Source organism: Mus musculus, chromosome 5 (genome assembly GCF_000001635.26).
Source record: "Mus musculus strain C57BL/6J chromosome 5, GRCm38.p6 C57BL/6J".
NCBI lineage: Eukaryota > Metazoa > Chordata > Mammalia > Rodentia > Muridae > Mus > Mus musculus.
In genome coordinates, this window is record NC_000071.6 from 81,010,885 (window position 1) to 81,032,002 (window position 21,118).

The 21,118-nt window shown below is 43.1% G+C and overlaps 1 protein-coding gene and 1 pseudogene across 39 annotated transcripts in view; both read left to right on the forward strand.

Annotated features, from left to right (window-relative positions):
- Positions 2,704 to 3,350, forward strand: Gm18634 (predicted gene, 18634; annotated as a pseudogene).
- Positions 8,201 to 21,118, forward strand: part of Adgrl3 (adhesion G protein-coupled receptor L3) — an 808,741-nt gene continuing 795,823 nt past the window's right edge. For 26 of the 39 annotated variants that reach the window (XM_011249474.3, XM_017320921.2, XM_030254561.1 and 23 more), the window contains exon 1: positions 8,201 to 10,461. The gene's annotated coding sequence lies outside the window, so the exon portion shown is untranslated. Of the gene's footprint in view, positions 10,462 to 10,708; positions 10,971 to 21,118 lie in introns of those variants that run through there. The other 13 variants (NM_001359830.1, NM_001359828.1, NM_001359834.1 and 10 more) reach the window with 3 other exon arrangements.

Sequence of the window (21,118 nt, forward strand, 5' to 3'; positions counted from 1 at the left end):
TAACCTCTAATAAAATTATTATGGGCAAAGCACTAACATTAGTACAATTTTGACTTTTGCTATGTTAGTTTCTCTATATTTGGTGAGGCCTTGCAGAATTTCAGAGAGCCACTCAACTCTGGACAGGTGTTCAGGAGACTGTCTCAGCTTTGGAACTATCCTCCCTAGTTCAGGGTTGTCATTGTCTAAAGACTCCATGTCAGTGGCTCTTTCTATGGAGCCCAGTATGCTTCGGGGGAATTGAAAACTTTTATTTCCAAGGTTTTTGGACCTTTCAATGACAGTCCTTTACTAGAGAGTAAGAAGGGTAGCTGGATCCTTCCTATAGATTCTAACTACTTGCCTCTGTATTTGTCAGTCAACTGCAGGTCTTCTCCTGAAAATGGCTTCATGTGGCACTAAAGATTATAGACTGGAGAAGGTTAACTGAAGGAACAGCTCTATCTAGACACCTACTGCTACACTCTTCATCCGTGCTTCCAGAAGACGTTTGGGCCATGCTTCTACTTTGTGGTTACCGAAATCATAACTTGGTCTGTAAGTATTTGCACTCTGCATGCAAGGAATGATATTTGTTCATGTAGCCCAGAAAAATATCTATGCACTTGTGTCTTCTATATTACAGAAATTTGTTTTCATACATTTCTAGGCATTAAAAGTCTAAAATCACAGTTTCTGACTGTTAGATTTCTAAACAGACACACACACACACCATGGTTTTATCATTTTAAATTATGTAATAAGTGTGTGGGGTGGGTGAGTAAGTGGGAAGAGAGAGAGAGACAAAGAGAGAGAGAGAGAGAGAGAGAGAGAGAGAGAGAGAGAGAGAGAGAGAGAGAATATAAGTGGAAATACCCACCAAGGCCACAGGGAACAAGAGTTACAGGTAGTTGTTAACTGCCTGATATTGGGTTCTAGGTCCTTGGCAAGCATAGTAAACATTCTTAACTGTTTAGTCATCTCTTCTGTCTAAGGATCATTTTTCAGGATTTCTGGAGTCCAGTTTTTAATAGCACATTTTTGAGGGATCCACATTCATTATCTATTTATCTCTTAAAGTTTCACATGGGGGTTGGAATGCATCCTATAGATTTTTGAGGGGAAAACTTTAGTCCACTGAAGATAGCTTCCAAGTTTCTTCATATTTGTTTTATTGATAGTCTCTGCCCTGCATTGTCTGAAGACTTGTGGGGTAAGAATCTATCAGCTAAACATAACTTGGTTGCCCAGGACTGGTACAAACATCCATGGCCAAAGAATACGACTGAAGAGTTTGCCCAAAGTTATTTCATATAATTATTCTCTTAACCAAGTGTAGGAACCATTCTCAGAGAAACAAAAGTAATTAGTGTTTGGAAGTAATGTTGATGTCTGTTGTAATTGCAAATGAGGGAGTTGGGAAATACTAGGACAAAAGAATGAGTGTTTGACAAAGAAGAAAATACTCTATTTCCTTCCTTTATAGGCTTTTGCCAGTTGATCAAACATATTTATTAGCAGAGTACAAGTTACCTTGCCATTGTAAGTCTAGAGCATACTAAGAATGACAGTTGGGGTGGGGGGCTTCTATATTTCTCGAATCTGGAGTCGAGACTCCGTGGTGTAATGTTTGTAAATGTGAAGGTTTATATGGTCCACTTGACAGGATCTAGAATCACCCAGAAAGCAAGCTTGAGCATGTATGCTCCAAAGACTCTAGACTGGATTAGTTGATGCCTGTTAAATTTGCACCTAGGGAAGGTGTGGACTGCTCTGTTCCAGGAGCTGGACAGCAGCATCAATTCTCACTGAAAAGCTGCTTTATATACCTGCTCCTGTTTTCCTTCCTCCCTCCCTCCCTCCCTCCCTCCCTCCCTCCCTTCCTTCCTTCCTTCCTTCCTTCCTTCCTTCCTCATGATGCTTATGTCAGGTATTTTATTGTAGCAATGAGAAAGTAGCTAATGCAGCAAGTTAACTGTGTTTTTGTGAGCCCTGAATGCTACAAAATGATGCTCTAGCTCAGACATTTATAATTAGAGACTGTATGCATACTGTATGGAATGTAATCTGAAGTTATGGAAGGTAATTTAATTGTGGAATCTAAAACAAAGTAGCTGGGAAAGTTACAGAGAAAACTAAGCTTGCATGTGATTTCACGGTCCTCCAGAATTGGCAGAACTTTACGCAGATAATACTTGAAAACTGATAAGAAAAAATTCAGGGAGATTTATTTACGGGAAAGGGGAAAAGTAAGTATGTGGAAAAAAATTACCACTTAATCAAGATGATCTGTCTTAAAATAGGGAGCTCTGAAAAGTCCCCTGTAATGTTGCATGCCTCTAATCCTAGTACTTGGTAGATTGAGACTGAAGGATTACCATGTGTTTAAGGCCAGTCTTGGATGCATTTGGACGCAGTGTGCTAAAAGAAACATGTAGATCTAGATCTATAGATAAGCTCCCAGGTCTTTAAAACTGCTGAATACATGTCTTCTTTTGAATTGTTAAAAGAGTGATTTACTTGAAAAAAGGATGGAGTAGAGGATGGCAAATAAGCAGGGCAATATAATCTGAGCAATATTTTATAATCTCAAATCATCTCCAATGGGCCTATTCACTCGCTGCTGATCACCTACCTCCATGCTTGTGCTCCCAAGTACCAGCAGAAATGCTTCGACTCCCGACAGTCCTCATCAAATGAGTTCCATGTCTGGATCTCATTTTCATGCTTCTAAAACCAAAAGGTGACTAAGCTCAAACTGGAAACAACATCAATGGACGTTGCTCCCCTGGCCCAGCAGTTCAACACCACAACCAGTGAATATGAACAGGGAAACCTAAATGAGTGCTTAGTGCTTAACTAAACCATCAGGAGGAGGTAGCTGTGCTGAAGGCCTGAAGAAGAAGTGATGTATAGTGAAGGAGAAGAAAGAGTTGAAGTAGTCTCCAACACTATGGGAGCTGCAGTAGAAGTTGTTGCCCTCAGAGGGGCTTTCACTGCTTTTGTCCATCCCAGCCTTGAACTCATTAGTTCCAACTAATGAAGATCAGAAAATTGGTTTACAGATTATTCAAGGAGCATTCAAAGTTCCTGCATATACCATTGCAAAGAATGCATGTCTTAAAGGATTTTTGATTGTTGAGAAATTTCTGCAAAATATCTCAGTGTTGGTCATGGTGCTATGCTCTGAGGTATTGTGAACATGGTGGAAAAGGGAGCCATTGGTTCAACAAAGGTAGCTAGAACTGCTTAACTGGATGTTGCTGGACTGGTTGCCATGTTAACTATAGCAAAACACTAGTGATAGAAATCTCTAGAGAAGAGTCTAGAATGGATGCAATGGGTGGAAGGGAGTGGGTATAAGGTGTGGCGTACTATGACTTTGAGAATAGCTCTTGGTCCTTATCAATGCACTGTGACAGGAAGCTCAAGGTAGGTTCCTCACAGGCAACTTCACAAGCATCTCTTGAAATAAATGCCTGAAGAGAAGGCTGCCTGATCACTATATACACCAGTTACATCTCACTCAATATATAGCAGATTACTGTTGTTACCACCAATGCCTACATAGAATTTAGTTTGTATTTTTGAGTAAAGACATTTGTGCTTTCTTGATACTGGATGCAAGAGTCATATACCAGTGCTCTGCCTCCACCTTAAATCACTGACACATTTTTAATGTTCTGTCATAGTCCATGTTGTTACCAGATGAGTTGTTCAAAAGGAGTCTTTCTGTGGAAAGGAGGAAGAACTGTGTACATTTTTATGGTGAAAGGAGTCTCCAATTTTGTCACTTATGTGCAATAAAATTTCATTTAAAGTTAAAAAAACAAAACAAAACCAAAAAGGTCCTACTGTAAGAAAACTTCTAAAAGGTGATCATTGGATACCTCCCTAGATTAGTTCATTTCTCTCACATGGCAATAAAACATGTTCTGATAAGCCCCATGGCATGATCTACAGCTAAGTCTTTATTCTTGTGCACCCCAAATCCTTAGACTTCTCATCATTCACTGCATGCTAGCAGTCTGGCAGCTCTGCAGATGTGATTCCACTCTGATTACCTTGATTTGTCAGTGTGTTTAGGCCTCACAGCATTTAAAATGTAGCTGTCTGCAGATTCTTGATTGGATATTAGAGGACTGTCCCTGATGGGGAAAGCTCAATAATTTGAAACCCTGTAAGTGCTTACATACTTTGGAAGAAGAAGGTCATTTTACATGAAGGAGGTATCATCTCCTGACTGCATTATCTCTTTTCTTGGCTACTAGAAGATTAAAAGGTGTTAAGTCTACCCAAGGGTGGTGAAAGATATTAACTCATGGGCTGAGAAAGAGCTAAGGACTGAAAGGGTCCTGACTTTCAGCTGGACAGGGGATAGCCTGGAACACTCTGCATTTCCCATCTGAGGATATAATGAACAGGACAAGAAATGTTCAGTTTCAGGGAAAAGTTTTTAAGGCCAGGTGTCCCCTCCCTCCCTGCCTCCCTCCCTCCTTCCTTCCTTCCTTCCTTCCTTCCTTCCTTCCTTCTCTGCATCTACACTGTAGACCTACTCTCTGGAACTGTCCCTGGGAACCAAGACTGAAGGTTCTGAGACACTGCTGCTATTGTAAGGTTTTATTGTCGTTGGTGTTGCCTTTGTTGTTTTGATGTTTTTTTTAATGAGCAAAACTGGAACATGCTAAACCTCCATTGTTTCACATTCTCCTCCAAATGGCAACTTCCTCTCCAAATTGAAACATTTGTTCCAGTGAGAGAGGAGGATCTTCAACTGAGGTTGAAAACTGAACGTGGCTGAACCGGAGATAAACACAAGCTCATATGTGTCAAAACAAAAACTTGGAAGTTTCTTAGGTGTTTGAGGACCCCTACCAAGAGTAAAAACAGCTGAGGGTGGAGCCTGTCCAGACCAGACAAGGGAGAGAGAGAGAGAGAGAGAGAGAGAGAGAGAGAGAGAGAGAGAGAGAGAGAGAGAGAGAGAGAGAGAGAGAGAGAAAGAGAGAGATGCTCTGTATAAGCCTGCAAGCTGATGTCTTGTGAGGCCATGCCAGTGCCTGGCAAATACAGAAGTGGATGCTCACAGTCATCTATTGGATGGAATACTGAGCCCCCAATGAAGGAGCTAGAGAAAGTACCCAAGGAGCTAAAGGGGTCTGCAACCCTATAGGTGGAACAACAATATGAACTAACCAGTACCCCCAGAGCTCTTGTCTCTAGATGCATATGTAGCAGAGGATGGCCTAGTCAGCCATCAATGGGAGGAGAGGCCCTTGGTCTTGTGTAGATTATATGCCCCAGTACAGGGGAATGCCAGGGCCAGGAAGTAGGAGTGGGTGATTTGGGGAACAGGGCAGGGGTGGGGGAAGATAATGGGGATTTTCAGAGAGGAAACTAGGAAAGGGGATAGCATTTGAAATGTAAATGAAGAAAATTCTAAATCCCCCCCATATTTAAAAAAAAAATGCCTGCAAACTGCTTAGAGAGCTCCAGGTTTCCATGTCCGGTAGGCTTTCCAGTGATACAGTTGCTTTGGACTCACCCCAGCTCCTTCCCTAAGTAAACTCTTGTGCATACTCCTGTCAGAAACCTTAGATAAAACCTCATGGAGTCACCAAAGTGGGTACTGTTGCAGTTCTTACTTTATTCTATCAGTGGGCTCCCTTTTTTAGGTGAGTAGATGTGTGTGTGTGTGTGTGTGTGTGTGTGTGTGTGTGTTTTGTCTCCCCAAGAAATTTTGTCACACAATTTCTTCATGGTGTACATTTTTGTAAGTTGCATTTTTGTTGGCAGAAGCTATTTACTAATGTTTATCTACTATTTCTATCTATTCTGCACACCCAATTTTTCAGTGTTTTAAATGAGATTGGAATCTCATGAATGATGTTCAACACTTTATTGTACTTACTGATTTGCAAAGAATCCTTGGGTCAGGAAAGTTTAAAAGTTATTATGTTTTAATGTTTTCTTTTCCCAATTAATTAGTATTCTCGGTTTTAAAATTTGAATTTCTTTCCATCTGGTTACTATTGATTTGCCTCAGATTAAATATCAGGTGTGCCAACTCTTTCTAGTATCCTGGAGTAAACAACCCCAAAACACCATCCAAGTATTCCTGGAGCTACTTTGTATCGAGGGTCTGTGCTTTAAGTAATCTGCTTTTGTCTTTTCTCTAACATGAAGAAGTCCAGTATAATTGGGTAGATGAAAATGCACAGAACTTACTTTGCTCTCATAGAGGACTCACCTGAGAATATATCAGCAAGAATCACAGATTTACTACCTGGAGAGAGAGGTTTAATCAAACGTAGAAGACTATGCTCATCATATCAAAAGTGACTTGAAAATACAGAGGTTGAGTTTAAAATATGGATAACTTCTGGAAACAGTGTAATTTGACACACAGCTAAACTACACATGCAATCAATACTCCTACTTGCACTGTGTTTAAAAAAAAATAAGCTGTTTTTATTACCTTTTCCCCCATCACTAAGTAGGATCTTTGAAATTCTTTATTTTTGGTCCATGTCCACATTGGCTAGCTAAGGAGTCTATAAGTAACATTTTTACTTATAGACTCCTTAGCTATAGCTATAAATTATTTATATTTGTCTTCCTGCTGCCATCACTAATAGTATGTAATATCTTTGATTTACTTCATACCTTATACACTTAAAAATATTCTATTATTTTTCTAAATAAATTCACTAAGCATATGGTAAATAGGAACTGAGTTGTTTCCATCTTGCTTCCTTTACAACTAAGAGTCTCTTGTCACAGTTTGCTAGTCTAGTCTTGGTGAAGCCCTTGTTTAAGTCACAAGTGAGTCCAGATGTCAATTTGTATTTACGTATCCAAGGGCGCTTATAAATGTCCTGTATTAAGGGAATAAAAGCAGCCATACTTGAGCCTATGAAAATCTACTTGGTCAGAACTCAGCCATTAAATCTCTTTGACTTTCTATTTCCCCCACTCCCAAATGAATTACTAGATACACAAAGAGCATATAATATATAGTATATTCTTTCCCAATATAGCTTGGAACTTACCTTTAAGAGAGCTCTTATAATCTGAGAAGATATAGTGACATGCAGCTAATTATTTGAAAAGAGACCAAAATAAGCAGGACAACATAGGCATTGTGGTAGAGGTACCATCACAGTGCTGTGTGAGCTAGTTAGCTGCTTAGTCACATTTTCGTTCCCCATGACAGCATGCCTATAAAAGTAACCTCATGGGAGGGAACGTTCATTTTGGCTTACAGTTTTGGAGGCCTCAGTCTAAGCCTAATTGTCTTTGTTGTTTTGATATTTACGATACAAAACAATACCTCTGATTGTATAACAAAACAAAGCTGTTCACCTCCGTGACTGGGATACAGGGTACTTGGTGGGAAGGTCCCTGGATCCTCTACAAGGTTCCATCTTCAAGGTTCTAACATCCTTAGAGCAAGCCAACCTCTTAAAAATTCTACTACCCCACAAAATCATCAGTAGCTGGAGACCAGCCTTTAACATAAAGTCCTTTGGTGGATACTTAGGATCCAAACTGTAGCAGAGAAGATAATGGCTATGGTGTGTGTAGCATATACCATATGTTACAAAGGCTTTTTCTCACCTTGGGATAGCTAAGAAAGGGGTTCTTTAGAAAATCTGGTGGGGGGGGAGGGTAGGGGGGACTTTTGGGATAGCATTGGAAATGTAATTGAGGAAAATACGTAATAAAAAAATAAAAAGAAAAAAAAGAAAATCTGGCATGTGAGTTGAGCTTTGAAGAATGAAAGAAATTCATTCTTGTGTCAGGGATGATCAGATAATTACGATGATGGTTAGCTTTACAGATCTGCTGGGGTTGTAGTTTCCAACTTGCAAATTCCCACAGGCCAGGAGATCATTATGACACTATACTGCCTCACTATACAGCCTCATTCAACTTGGGAGACCTGAATAGGAATGTGATGTACCTGTTGGTTTCATACAATAAATCCTAGTCACTAGACTATGCTTATATAGAAACTACATCCACAGTCCTTGAAGCGATAAAATGTTATAGGAGAGAAGCGGGGGGGGGGAGGGGGGGAGGAAGGAAGGAAGAAAGAAAGACATTTTTTAACAATTTCATTTACAAAAGCATCCCAAAGAGGTACAATTAGTTGATGAAGGTCACGTGGGCAAACTTTATCACAGCAGAAGGCATGGAGATAGAACCAAGACAGTTTTCTATATCCTTCATGGTAATTTTTATTGTAGTGAAATCAAAATCATTGAGTCTCTAGGTCCTATCTTTTCGTAGAAAGGTGTGCTTTCAATTTTGCAATGAACTTGTACATTGAGGTAAGTTTCAAGAAACATAAAATGGACTCAAAGCAGGCAATGCTTTAGAAGTCAGCACCCGCATAAAGAACACGTGGAGTAATCTGCACCTGAAAAAAAAAAAAAAGACACTGGCAGAACTCCCAGCCTGGTACCTCATTCACCTAGAGCAGAAGAGTGGGGGAGGAGGAGAACGGGAGGGAGGAAGGGAGAGTGAAGAGATTGAGTGGAGAGAGGGGGGGGGGCTAGAGATGAGTGGAAATGGAGAGCAGAGAAGAGAGAGAGAGAGAGAGAGAGAGAGAGAGAGAGAGAGAGAGAGAGAGAGAGAGAGAGAGAGAGAGAGATGCTCCTATCCAGGAGAGAGATACCCTTTGTCTGACAAACCCTGCAAGGGAAGCCTCCCTTAGCCGCCCCACGGTTCCCACCTCCAAGATTCTGCGGAGCGGCTAGGTGGAGCCCGCGCCCGCGGAGCCCTCGCGGACTCCAGATCCGGGTTTTGCCGGCCGCCCCTTTCCCGGCCTTGGAGCCCCCCTCCCTGGTCCTGGGAGCTCTCTCGCCCCGTCACCCCGCCAGAGGCTCACTCGGGCCTCGGCTGCGTTGGCCGCTGCGCTCACGCTGCCTGTCTGCGGGCGCGACCGCCCCCTCCGCCCGCTCGGCCCGCAGCGCTCGCTCCAGTTCCCAGGAGCGGGGATGCAGATGGCACGGCCGGGCCAGGAGGGCGACGCCGCCACCGCTGCCGCCGCCGCCGCTGCTGGCATCTCGCGGACTGCGCGCTGCCTCCGCTCCCGCAGCTGCTACTGCTGCTGCTGCCGCCGCCACCGCCTGTGACTCGCCCCCCCCCCTCCCCTTTCTTTCTTCTCGCTCTCTCTTTTATTTATTTATTTATTTCGTTGGCCTCAGTCTTCTCCCTCCGGGTGTGCGCGCGCGGGCTGCACGGTGTGCTGGGGCAGGAGCTCGCCCCTGTGTGTGCGCGCGAGGGGAAGAGCGTGTGCGTGTCTGGAGGGCGCCCCGAGCCTCAGTGGCTCCGGTGGGGAGTCCAGAAGAGAAAAAAATAAAATTAAATAAAATTAAAAAAAAAAAAAAAAGAGGACCGAAGCCGGCGGCCGAGGAGGAGGTTGGCGGTGACGGCATCGGCTCAGACCCCGGGCCGGGCGATGAAGCTCCCGCATGCCCGAAGCTACCCGGCCTGGCCGGCGAGCTGATAGGCGACCACCGGAGCTCGGGGCTCGCCCCCCGCGGCAGGCACGCAACCCTCGGCGACCCGGCGCCCGCTCTGCCCGCGCGTCCACGCCGTGCACCCGGCAAGGAGTTTGCGCGGCTCGCGCCTGGGCTCTCGGAGCGGGTTGCGGGCGGCAGAGCGGACCCTCTGCTGCCGGAGCACCTCGGGGGCAGCAGGAGGAGGACGGCGAGGAGGACTGGGCGGAGAAGCCACTACTGGTCCTCGCCGCTGCCCCTACCTATCCCCTCCCTCTCGCTCGGAGGCGGAAAGGGGAGGACGAGGAAGAAGAAGAAAAAGAAAGAGAAGGGGGGTGGGGTGGGAGAACTGGATATAAAGATCGGCTGCGGGGGGGGGGATGGTGGAAGATTTTTGGTCTCCTCAGCAGCTGCTTTTCTTGCGGCGGCGGCGGCGGCGGCGGCTGCAGGAGGAGGGAAAGCAGCTCTGGTTATGACTGCCGCATGTTAATAGCTCCCGCTTGGGTCCACCGGCTGCAGCGAGAGACACAGCCTGACTCCGAAGTTGTGCAACTGTGCCCTGAGAGAGACATTTGAACCCTCCTTCTCTTTGCTCCGCTTTTGCCCCCCTGGGGCGTGTGAAGCGAGGAAACGTAAAGGAAGACTAGCATTGGCTTTCCCGGCTTCCCCTTTCTCCATGGCTGTGTAGAAGAAGAAAGGAAAAGAGACACTTTTTGTTGTTTCTTTGACTGGGGTCTCCACCCTCCTGTCGTCTCTGCGGTTTGATCAGTCGTTGCTTGGTGTGACTGGGGTGTCTACAGTGGGACAGGTCCATCTTTTTTCTGTTTTCTTTTTCTTTCTTCTTCTTTTTTTATTTCTTCTTTTTTTGTGTGTGTGTGTGCCCCGGGGCTCAATGGATGGATTGTGGAAAACTGCACCGGGTTGCAGGTTGTTGAGCAACTGATGGGACCATCTCAGGGACCGGCGGTTACGAAAGGTAATTTATTCTTTGCACTCTTCATAATTGTGGTCGCCCTGGTCGGGCGCAGGCGGCGGCATCCGATGGGCTGGCAACCGAGGGGGTGCGGGGTTCACGTACACTCACCCTTCCACTCACACATTCGCCTTCGCACACTCGCCCTCATGCGCACACTCATCTGATCGTGATGCGGGGCGGGAAGGGAGCCTCCTGGCTGGTGGGCGCTGGGGTTTGGCATGGGTTCGAGGTTTTATCAGCTACTGGGCGATTAGGTGCCAGAGGGAGATATAGAGGAGAAGAGAACCAGCGCACTGTCAGTCGCACACGCCGGGTGACAAGAACGAATCCCACCCCGCGCATTTTCCCTGCCCTGTCACCCCAATGCCGTCCTTTAGTAGGGGCAGAAAGCAGCCAAGGGGGCGCCTTTTCTCCGCTAGTCTGGAGCAACACTGGACGTGGGAACGGGTTGGAGGACGAACAGGGACCGGGTGAGGAGCGCAGTTCGGGGTGATGGCGAATGTGTGGTGGTGAGCCTGGTTGATCCTCCCTAGACGCCTGCCTTGGAACATCCAAGGTGGCTGAGATTGCCCAGGTCGCGCCCCTGAGAAGTGGAATCGGGTTGCCTCCAAAAATCTCTCTTGAGTATCTTCCAGCCGGGCAGTTTGATTTCGACCTGAGTGCCTAGGCTTTGTTGAGCGATTTAGCTAGAGAAAGCTGGTCAGTTTCGTGAGTGTCACGGGGTTGAGCTGTGCCAGGAGTGAGCACCCAGTGTGGAGAGGATGTTCAATGGGTCGGGCGTCCGCGGCGCCGGGGTGCGGTGGGCAGAGCAGTGGTGGCCCTGGTGGCGGGTTACAGGTAGGCGAGCTTGCACCTGGGTGCTTCTCTTGGGAGATGGGCAGTCTCTGGGCTCAAGTGGAGCGCGAGGACCAGCACTGGACAGCCTCTGGTTCTAGCCCAGAGGAGGCTGCTGGGCATGCGGGATATCCAGCAATGCAGCCCACTGTTTGGAAGGGTAGTTGACCAGTGGTCGGCGTGCGTGGTATCTGTGTGTCTAGGATCCTGTGCGCTTAGGGTGGCGGGCAGACCTGTGCAGGGATAGGAGAGCTGAAGCTACTTAGGTCAAGCTTGTTCATAGAAATCGCTTGGGATCTGCTTAGCTGGAAAAGCTGGTTTGAGAAGGCCCAGAGGGCCCCCGGTGGGGTTGCGAGGAAGCCTGGCGGCAGGTTCCCTCTCCCCTAGAGATGCGTGCAATGTTTGGAGTTGCTGGTGCAGCGCTCCACCGTATCCCAGATTGGCCTTGATTAGACCTGCTAGAGCAGTCGCCTCTCGCAGATTTGCGGTAATCAAGTATAGCCCCCACAGAATCCTTGGTCTCCGGAATGATCTGGCCACATTCCTCGCCCGAACAGAAACGTGTGTTGCTTTTATCGATAGCCAGTGAGAGAGCAGTTGGGAGAACCGGAGGCTTGGGAGCCACCTCCCGAGTGTCTCCTCCCTGAGGCTCCCATGGCCCCAGACTGCAGTAGTTAGAGAACATTGTAAACAACAGTGTAAGCATCTTTGCCACTGTCTCCCTCAGAGCCGAACCTGCTGGTGGCTGTTGTGCTTACTTTCCTGGGTGGCTTACTCATTAGGAAGTGTAAGGCTGCTTGCACCTCTGATTTTACATCCTTGCAGCCAGCTGCCGGGGAAATGAGGAGACACATAGATTCTGGCAGGAAGGGAAAAAATGCCTTCTGTGTTTTGCTCCGAAGTAAATAGGAGGTCTGCTAATTTTAGAGTCATATGGTCTGTCTTCGCTAGTTAGAGAATGGTGTCGTAGAATCTGCAAGGAACCACTATAGTAATTTTTTTTTTTTTGCTTTTGCATTTGGACAGTCAGCTGCATTTGTCTATGAGATAACAGAGGTCAGGCAGCTCCCTAATTCATTTTTCAGTCTATAATGTACTCAGTGATCAGCAGTTCTCGCGCCCAATTTACCTGTATGCACATTACATGTAGAATTGCCCGTTGTTTTCCAGCCTCACGCAAAAGAGGATACCAGATCATTTGTGTAGGAAACAGGAGGATGTTTATGCTGAATTTCCTGTTAGCTTCGAGTTCTCTTCTGTTTTGCTTTGTGTTTTTCTCCCTTTAAGTAGTGAAGGGACGGGTAACAGATGTGCAGAGATAAACACTTCTTAATAAACTTAGGCTTGAAAGATAACTCTTTTTTTTTTGAAATGCAATAAGTAAAATACTTTGCACTACTGAGTCGTCTATTACTTCTGACTACTTTGATGTCTGTGCAAAATGGCTAGGTTCTAGTTTACTTTAAAAGAAAGAAAACACTTTGATTTAAGTGTAAGTTTTAAAGGTTCTGACCACAAAGGACAAGTACAGTATAATGAATTATTCACTCATGCCTAATTTTGATTAAATTATATTTTCTAAGACATTTATAGGAGATAAAGATATTTATAGAAGACAGTATACGTGACCACGACCCTTCTAAAACCACTTAGAATTATAGAATCTTGATTCCTATGTTTTTTTTTCCTTCTGATCTTTCTTGCGGCCAGGGGGGGGGGGGGTGTTGTGTGAAAGTTTCTTTACGTGGAACCATGTCTGAGGATTGTAGACTACTTCCTCTCCACTTTTGGCAGCTCTCACGGCAGTGATGTACAGTCTTTATCCTAGAAGATCCCGTCAGATCTGTTCTGTTTCCTAGCTGCATGTGTTCCGTTTCCTAGCAGTCATACATTCCACAGGTCCTGATGTCATTAGGCCTGCCTCTGTCAACTGGTTGCGCTGTCTTTAAGCAAAGGTGAATATGTCAAGAGCATTTGCATGCCATTCCTTTGTACTCTGTACTCGTCTCTCACTAAATAATCAGTAATCTGTCCCTCTGGAGTGTGCGGCCAAGTGGGCTCTTTTCCTTACTCAGGGAAGAGGCACGATGAGTACCAAGGTTTACGTGAACTATTGGATTTCTTCAAATGGAGATGCTGGGCTGCATCAGGCATCCCTGGCCAGAGGAGTGATAAGCCGGCCTGTGATTTATCAGCTTGGAAAATGCTTTTGATGTCTCAGTTTCGGTAGCTTAGTACGAAGATTACGCTTCCCACGGAGGGCCCTGCTTCAAAATATGAATGAAAGGTCATTCTGAAATCATTTCCTTAATAATATTCCCCTTGCAGTTTTCAGAGCCCTCCTCCCACACCCCTTGAGGGAATCGTGGCCAGTGTGGGACTTACTGGCTCCAGCTGCTGAGTCTGGCATTGATTCTAGTAGTCAGCAACAGGCAACATTTTTATGGACTTGATTCATCAGAGCTATAGCCTAGAAATCCTAAGTAGTAGATTAAGAACGATTCGAGGATCACTCTAGTCAAATCATAATGCAAAAGTGAGTTCTTTTACAGTTTTGATACGGGCCACTTTACAGTTTGGTTGGAACTCTTCAAAAGGGCTGCCAAATGCAAAGGACAGTTCCTGTCCAAAGGCGAGCATTCTGCTTCAGGAACCAGCAAGGAAACCCAAGCGGGATTTTGGTATTTAGGATCATGCACTGAGTTTGAGAAATACTGAGATGCACTGAGCGGTCGGGGCTAAGAGCGGCAGAGAGGAGAGGCAGCTCAGATTTTCCTATGGCTCACAAATGGCTCTTTTGCCTTTGATTCCTTGCATTGGCATCACATTCAAAATATCCACTTGCTCACTTAGGATAGGTTGAAGATGCATTGTAACTTACCCTTGGTTTGCCTGTTAGGCCTGGGATAGGCTTCAATTATTGATGCACTTCATTCCTGTCTTTTTATTGTGTGCAAGTTCATTTACTTAAAGAATGTCTGGGTTTATCATGAGACAAAAGTAATCAAATATAAAGGCATTCTGGTATTTTTTGTTTATTTGTTTGTTTTCTCATGGCATTTACATGGGTGCATGCACATAGTTGTGGAGATTTTTCATTCTTACAGAGTAAACTCCAGCATTGCATTCATTGTGAACTTGATACTGATGCTCATATACATTTGAGACACTGGTGTGAACTTGTTTCTAGATAACACTAGTGATTTCTTATGCTCTGCAGCCCCTCTTCCACCTCAGAATGTGCTTAATAATTCTCCTGACTTGGGAATTAATAAATTTAATTCTACTTCATAAGTAACCTAAGTGTAAGGTTTTGTTTAGAATTGTGAAAGGTACTCAGCTATTGATAAACACAAAATGTAAAAACATATCATGCATTGTCTTATTCTGAAGTAACTGAACTGCATTTACTTGGGGGTGGGGGTGAAGGTCTGTCTATATTTCATCGTGGCACAGTACTGTAGGCATTTTCTTTTTTTTTTTTCCCCACTGTGGTAGAAGTTGAGCCTAGTGCTTTGACTGTGCCAGCCAGGCAACTATCCTACCACTGGGCTACATTCCCAGCCCCCAGAGTGTATAAATATTAATAGATAAAGAAATGATTTATGTCTTGATATGTCCTATTGACATTTTAAAAAGAAATTTAATGCTAATGTTAACGAACATCTTCTTAAGAGTAAGCAAGGACCAATGAAGTTAAAATTCTGGCCTATGTTATTCAAATGTTTAAATGGAATAGCGGTAATGGCAATGCATTTTTTATTGAAAACTGTGTTTGCGATGGAGAAATAAATCATGTGGCTGACAGCACCTGTCTTGTGAGATTTGCAGGTCAGTTGTTGTATAGAGCTGAGAATGTTCTTAAACCAGTACTCTCTATGTGTGTTTCTGGGAACTCAAGGGCTGTGAGACCCCTTCACAGATCTGCCCCGTGAAAAACAAACTTAATAGTCACCCTTCCATGCTGTTTGCCTTTCTTCTCCTTTTCAAACCCGTACACTTGAGATTTCCAGAAGAAAATCATGGTGGATATTGATGACCTCTGTTCTGGTGGCATGTGACACGTGCACATGTGGTTTTCTGCCTTTTATGAAACTTCCGGTTTACTAATGCATAAACATTATATGATGTGATGATCTCAGATAGAAGACACAAAAAACACTTTATACCATTCCTCTTAAAGAATACAAAGAAAAGAATAAAAAGAATACAAACTTTCTCTGGATCTGCCTCCTTTATATATAAATGTCACTCATGTGACCATCCCAGGGAACATCTTGAAGTGTGATCAAGTATAGTTCAAGCTTCAAAAACAGAAGCAGGCTGGAGACACTTGGCATTTTAATTATTGGTTTCTTCAACATTCTGCGGAGAACTTGATGTTTAATGTTTTGGTCCTCACACAGATCTCCAGTAAGACCTGCTAACTGGCATTTGGTTGGATGCAGAGGACCCAAGAGAAAAAAAAAAAATTAAACCTATTCATGAGGTATAGATCTTTCATCTAGAAAGACAGAATGGTATAGGGGTAAAAGATAACCACATGACTGCCTAGGTTTTGAGATGCTGTTTGATCGCACTGTATCTCAGTTTCCTACTTCTTTCTGATGGGGTTGGGAGTTGAATCACATTCAGAGACTGTTGTAAAAACATAACCGGCAAATATATGGAAAGACTAGAAAACAGTTTCTGGAACCCAATAATAATAAATAGTCAAAGGCTGCTGTCTTGATTGCTATCATCACCATCATTATCATCATCATTACTATTGGACCTCCCAAGAGACCTAGGAGTTAATCAATTCCCTGTGTGATTCAGATATGCAGCCATGTTTCACTACTTCAGAGTGTGCATTAAAATCTCTACTACACGTTAAACTTTCATGAAAAAGATGATCCTTATTTTATTCTTGTAGCTTTCAACTCATGGAGAGTTGAGGGCAAATTTTTTTTTTCTAGGAAAAATTAATAGAAGACTTTTGTCAATTTGAGCTAAGGTTGAAGTTGGGTGGTGTGAACACTCAATTAAAACTATTTTCAAAGACCCTAATTGAATATTTATGCATCTTGGGAATTATTAGGGAGGAAATCACTTTTTCTGAAGTGATATCAAGACGAGTCACTACACACTTAATCTGTTAATCACTACCTAAGCACCACAACAGGCCGTTTCAGTGAAAAGAATCCGTGGGGTAATTATATCCTGTGGTTCAGTCTGTATATGAGTGGCTGAAATGCCGAACTAATGGTGAAAGAAGCTTTGCATACAAATTAGCTTAACTAGGTGCTAAAGTTTAGCAGATCTCTAGTCATTGTGAATCAAAGTTTTAGGACGAATTTTAAAACATTGAGGATATCTGTACAGACTTACATATTTTCTGCCTGTTTTCCATGGATCTCTGTAAGTTTGGAATCAGGCCTATCACTGGGAATATCCTCAACACTTGAGTTGAGGTTTTCACAGTTTTATAGAAACGAACTTATACTGCTAGATAGGCAGAGCTAAAAACTGTTTTTGTATGAGCTGTTCAGATTTGGCCTTTGGAATGGAGACATCTGAAGATGCTCTCCATCATCCGCAGGTCTGCCGTCCCCGTCTCTGCCTCAGGGGAAAAAAAAGGTAGTGAATCCACACTGCTCATAGGGCAAGAACAATAAGAAGTCAATAGAAAAGTACCTGCTCTCTGCTTAAGGGAGCGTTTGATTCCTGGTACCTGATAGTACAGTCATGGTGTTATGAGAAATGTCCTTGAGTACAATCATTAAGAAAACTTAGCTAAATCAAATATCATTTACTTAATTGAAGAGTTCTTGATGAGCTACAAAAATCAATAGCATTTTATTAAGCAGTTAAGAAATGTTTGGTACCTAGAGTTTGTCTTTCTTCTTTTTCTTTCTCCTATCTCCTCTTTGTTAACCATTTAAATATTTGTTGCTGGGTGCCTCCTATTCAATTAAAATGTTAAGTTCTCCTATTAATTCCTCACAAAAATAATCCTGTCAGGGAAAAATAAAGTCTTTTGGACTCTGGCTGAAGACTGATTTTTAAATCATGAAAATAACCATTTAACTTAAGACATTTCACGTTAAACAGCAGAGCTTCTTTTCCTAGGGTGTCAACAGCTCTTTAAGCATTAAGTGCCTCAGTGTTGTAACCAAATCAAGTCATCATCCACTTCCAAAATTTACAGATTTCCATGCCTTTGAAAGATTTATAACCCCAAAGTACAAGTACTCAAAAGATTGCTATACATGAATTATGCAAAGGAAACCTTACAATTCAGAACCCAAAAATTGCCTTAAAGACTAGAAGTATTGAAAGGCTTATAAATAAGTTTAGAATTGAGAAGGAACATCTGTATTCCAGTGACAGTTGCCAATATGAGTCAGTCTCTCTCCCTCTCCCACCCCCTCTCTCTTTCTCCCCATCCTTCCTTCTTTCTCTCCTTCCTTCCTTCCTTCCTTCCTTCCTTCCTTCCTTCCTTCCTTCCTCCCTCCCTCCCTCCCTCCCTCCCTCCCTCCCTCCCTCCCTCCCTTCCTTTCTCTCTTACCTGTGACTCTTCTACTTGTCTAGTTTGTATGTAAAGAAGAGGAATCTATAAGGTAGAATTTGAGAAAAATAACAACAGCAACAACAAAGGCAGGGATGTTGAACAGCTGACTTGCTAAGATGCAGCACACTTAAGTGTTTGAAAGTATGACTCAAGAAAATAAAAGCCAAGTTAAAAAACAAAACACCCCCCTCCACAGCCCCTTCTGTTTGATCAGCCTGTGTTGTTGTTTATGCATCCCGCAGAGGCAAAGTGTGTTACTATTCAAGGCAGTCCCCAGTGGCTCACAGTAGCCTGAGCCTATGAGAATGGGAGTGAGACTCAGCCCAGTTTTTGATGTTATGCTCGGGTGGGTAACTTGAATACTAAAATGCATTCCATTGACAGCTGACCCTGTGAGAGGGTTTTCAACAGTCTCCTGTTTTGTTTTGGTTTGGTTTCATTCTCCCTTCCTTTCCTCAAAGCCCTTCCAAATAAAGACTTTGCTTGAGAGGAAATGGGCCTCACTGATGGTCATCTTTCTGCATGAGATTTGATTTCTGGCAGGCAAGGGAGGTCTCAACTAATTCACATAAGCATTTTCTTACCTTCAAATTTTAAGTGTTCTTGATTTGTCAGAGGCTAATGGGTGTTGTTTGAACCTTGACTCAGAATACTGATCATGACTTCAAGGAATGGACAAAGAACCTATTGAGAAATAGTTTTGGTTAACACAAGGCATGTGTATATTCATTGCTTTTCCTCTTTATAGTGGCTTTAAACTTCAATAGACGTTTTCTAGGGACTTTTCATTTTATCAAATATAGTTGTCTATGGGAGAGAACTGAAGCATATATTTCCCTTAAGAACAATGCATAGTCTTTAGTCATAGTTTAGAAAAAAGTTTCAGTTAAATATCATTATCAAATTCAACAACTTTCTCCATGGCAGTGAAGTATTTATCAGTCATTCTGAAACAGTGAAATTTTTATAATAATATCCAATTGTCATGTTTAGTTACATTCAACTTCAAAAGTTCATGAAATACTACATTTATTACTTTTTTTCTTTTAGTTGCAAAGAAACTTCAAGTTAGCTTTAGGTTGAAATGATTAATTTATTGGGAGGTTACTGTGATTTGAGATACAACTTTTGGGGAAAAGGAGGAGGTTTTCCACAATCAGTATGTTTTAGAATATTCTCTGGTCCTAGGCTGGAAGTCATTTGTAAGCCCCTAACTATATCTCCACATGCCCTCTACTGTGATGTTTAGAAGCTTTGATTTCTGCCACAGGTAAAATTAGATACTTAGCTTTTATAGATGTTTTCTGTAGCTTGAGTATCTTTAAACAGAAATTCCCATGTCGGAACCACTCTCTCTTTTTAAAACTCAAACCTTACTAAACTGCCACATAGGAAACCATGGTAGAAAGTTCATCATCTGACATCAAATGCAAGGCCATGTATGAAAAATATACATGCAGACAATGTGGCCAGGGTGCCTCGGAAGCATGCGTGAATTTTCTGTTTATACTTGGATATCGTTTCAGGATTCCTCACTATATACATGCAGATGTTAAACAAACAACAAGCAAATATTCAAAAGGCAGAGCAGGTCTGTCCACACCTGTGAGCCAGCAAAGCAGAGTGAGTAAGGATGTTCCATTTCCTCTATGGATGAAAAGATAATGAACTCTGAGGGATTGAGACCATGTGATTTCCCACAGAATAAAGAAAAGCAGTTCATATCATCTAAATGTTCACTATAGGGACCAGCTGTTAACTGACAACAAACCAGCATTGGGAAACTGGCTAGGAAAACCATTGTCTGTAAGTCGTCGGCGTCACCTTGTATATGCTGTACCCGGAGAAGCCAATAAGATCATGCAAATCATGGGTTAGAAATTTCCATCTTTTGTTCAGAAACACCTGCTGTTGCTGAAACTGCATCACAGGTCATCCAGGTTCTGCACTATGTGAAAACCCATTAAACACTGAAAGATGTCACTTACAGAAGAATTGTGCTCTTTTTTTTTTTTTTTTTTTTTCATTCAGTGGTAGAATTGCCATGGAGTCCAAAGGGCAGACTGAACTCAGATTTGTTCAGAATGCTGGCTTCCTCTCGTATATTGTTAACATTGCAGAGAACAGTGGTGCTCTTACAGGCTTTAAGGAGATTATAGAGGCACAGAGTACACCCATGTGAACAGAGCTTCCCAGATGTCTCATCAGGCAGTACGTACTCAGGATAGAATTAACTCATGTTTGAGTTCTACTAGGCAAGTCAGAATATCTTTACATGAAGGAACAGATAGCGATGCCTGACTAGAGATGGCATGGGAGAAACAGCTATCCTAACAGAAATTGAACAAACAAAATTATGCTTGCCGAATAAACAAAGCACAAAATAAATGCAAACAAACAAAAGAAGGACCAGTATGCCTTTATGGGTATGTATCTGTCCATCTGTTTGAGCATTTACATTGGCTAGTACATTCATGGCAGGCTTCAGATGGAAGTACATGTTTGTTCGAGTAAACCTTCTGTTTAGAGACAGACTCTTCAAATGTATAGCAAATGGGATGTTTCAAATGGTTGAAGCTAAATAACTTCATTTTCATGCAATGGCCCAAAGAAATTTTACTTAAGTATATCTAATACTAAGGTTTTGAAATGACAGATATCTAATCTATTTCCATTATGTCATCATCAGAGCCTGAGTTAAATTGGTACTCTAACGTGCTGCTTAGATGAGTGTAGGTTTATTGATGATGTTGCTGTATGTTTATGAATATGTGTAGATGGGTGCGCCTATCTGTGTGTGAATGTAATGTCTGATGATATGTGAGTTTTTGTGTACTACCTGTGTGGAGGAGCCATGAGTAGAGGACATATGAAAACATTAAACTCCCTAGAAATGAAGTTATAATTGATTGTGGACCACCTCGTGGGTTCTGCTAACCAAACCCAGATCCTAGGAGAGCAATAAGCTTGCTTACCTGCTGAGTCTTCTCGATAGCCCCCATCTTGCTTTTGTGATCCTGAGATACTGTCTCATTGTGAACCCAGAGCATGCTAATTTGGCTAGACTAGCTGGCTGGTTAATCTTTAATATCCCCTGGTCTCTCTCTCTCCTCAGTGGTGACATTACAGGCTCATAGCCACCTGTGGCAAACACTTTGGAAATGGAGCCATCCACCTAGATTTTAGTGCTTTTCTTTTTAACTTCATAGTTCAGGCTGGCCTTGAGCTCTTCGTTCTCTGGCCTCAATATCCCTATTCTAGGCATATGCC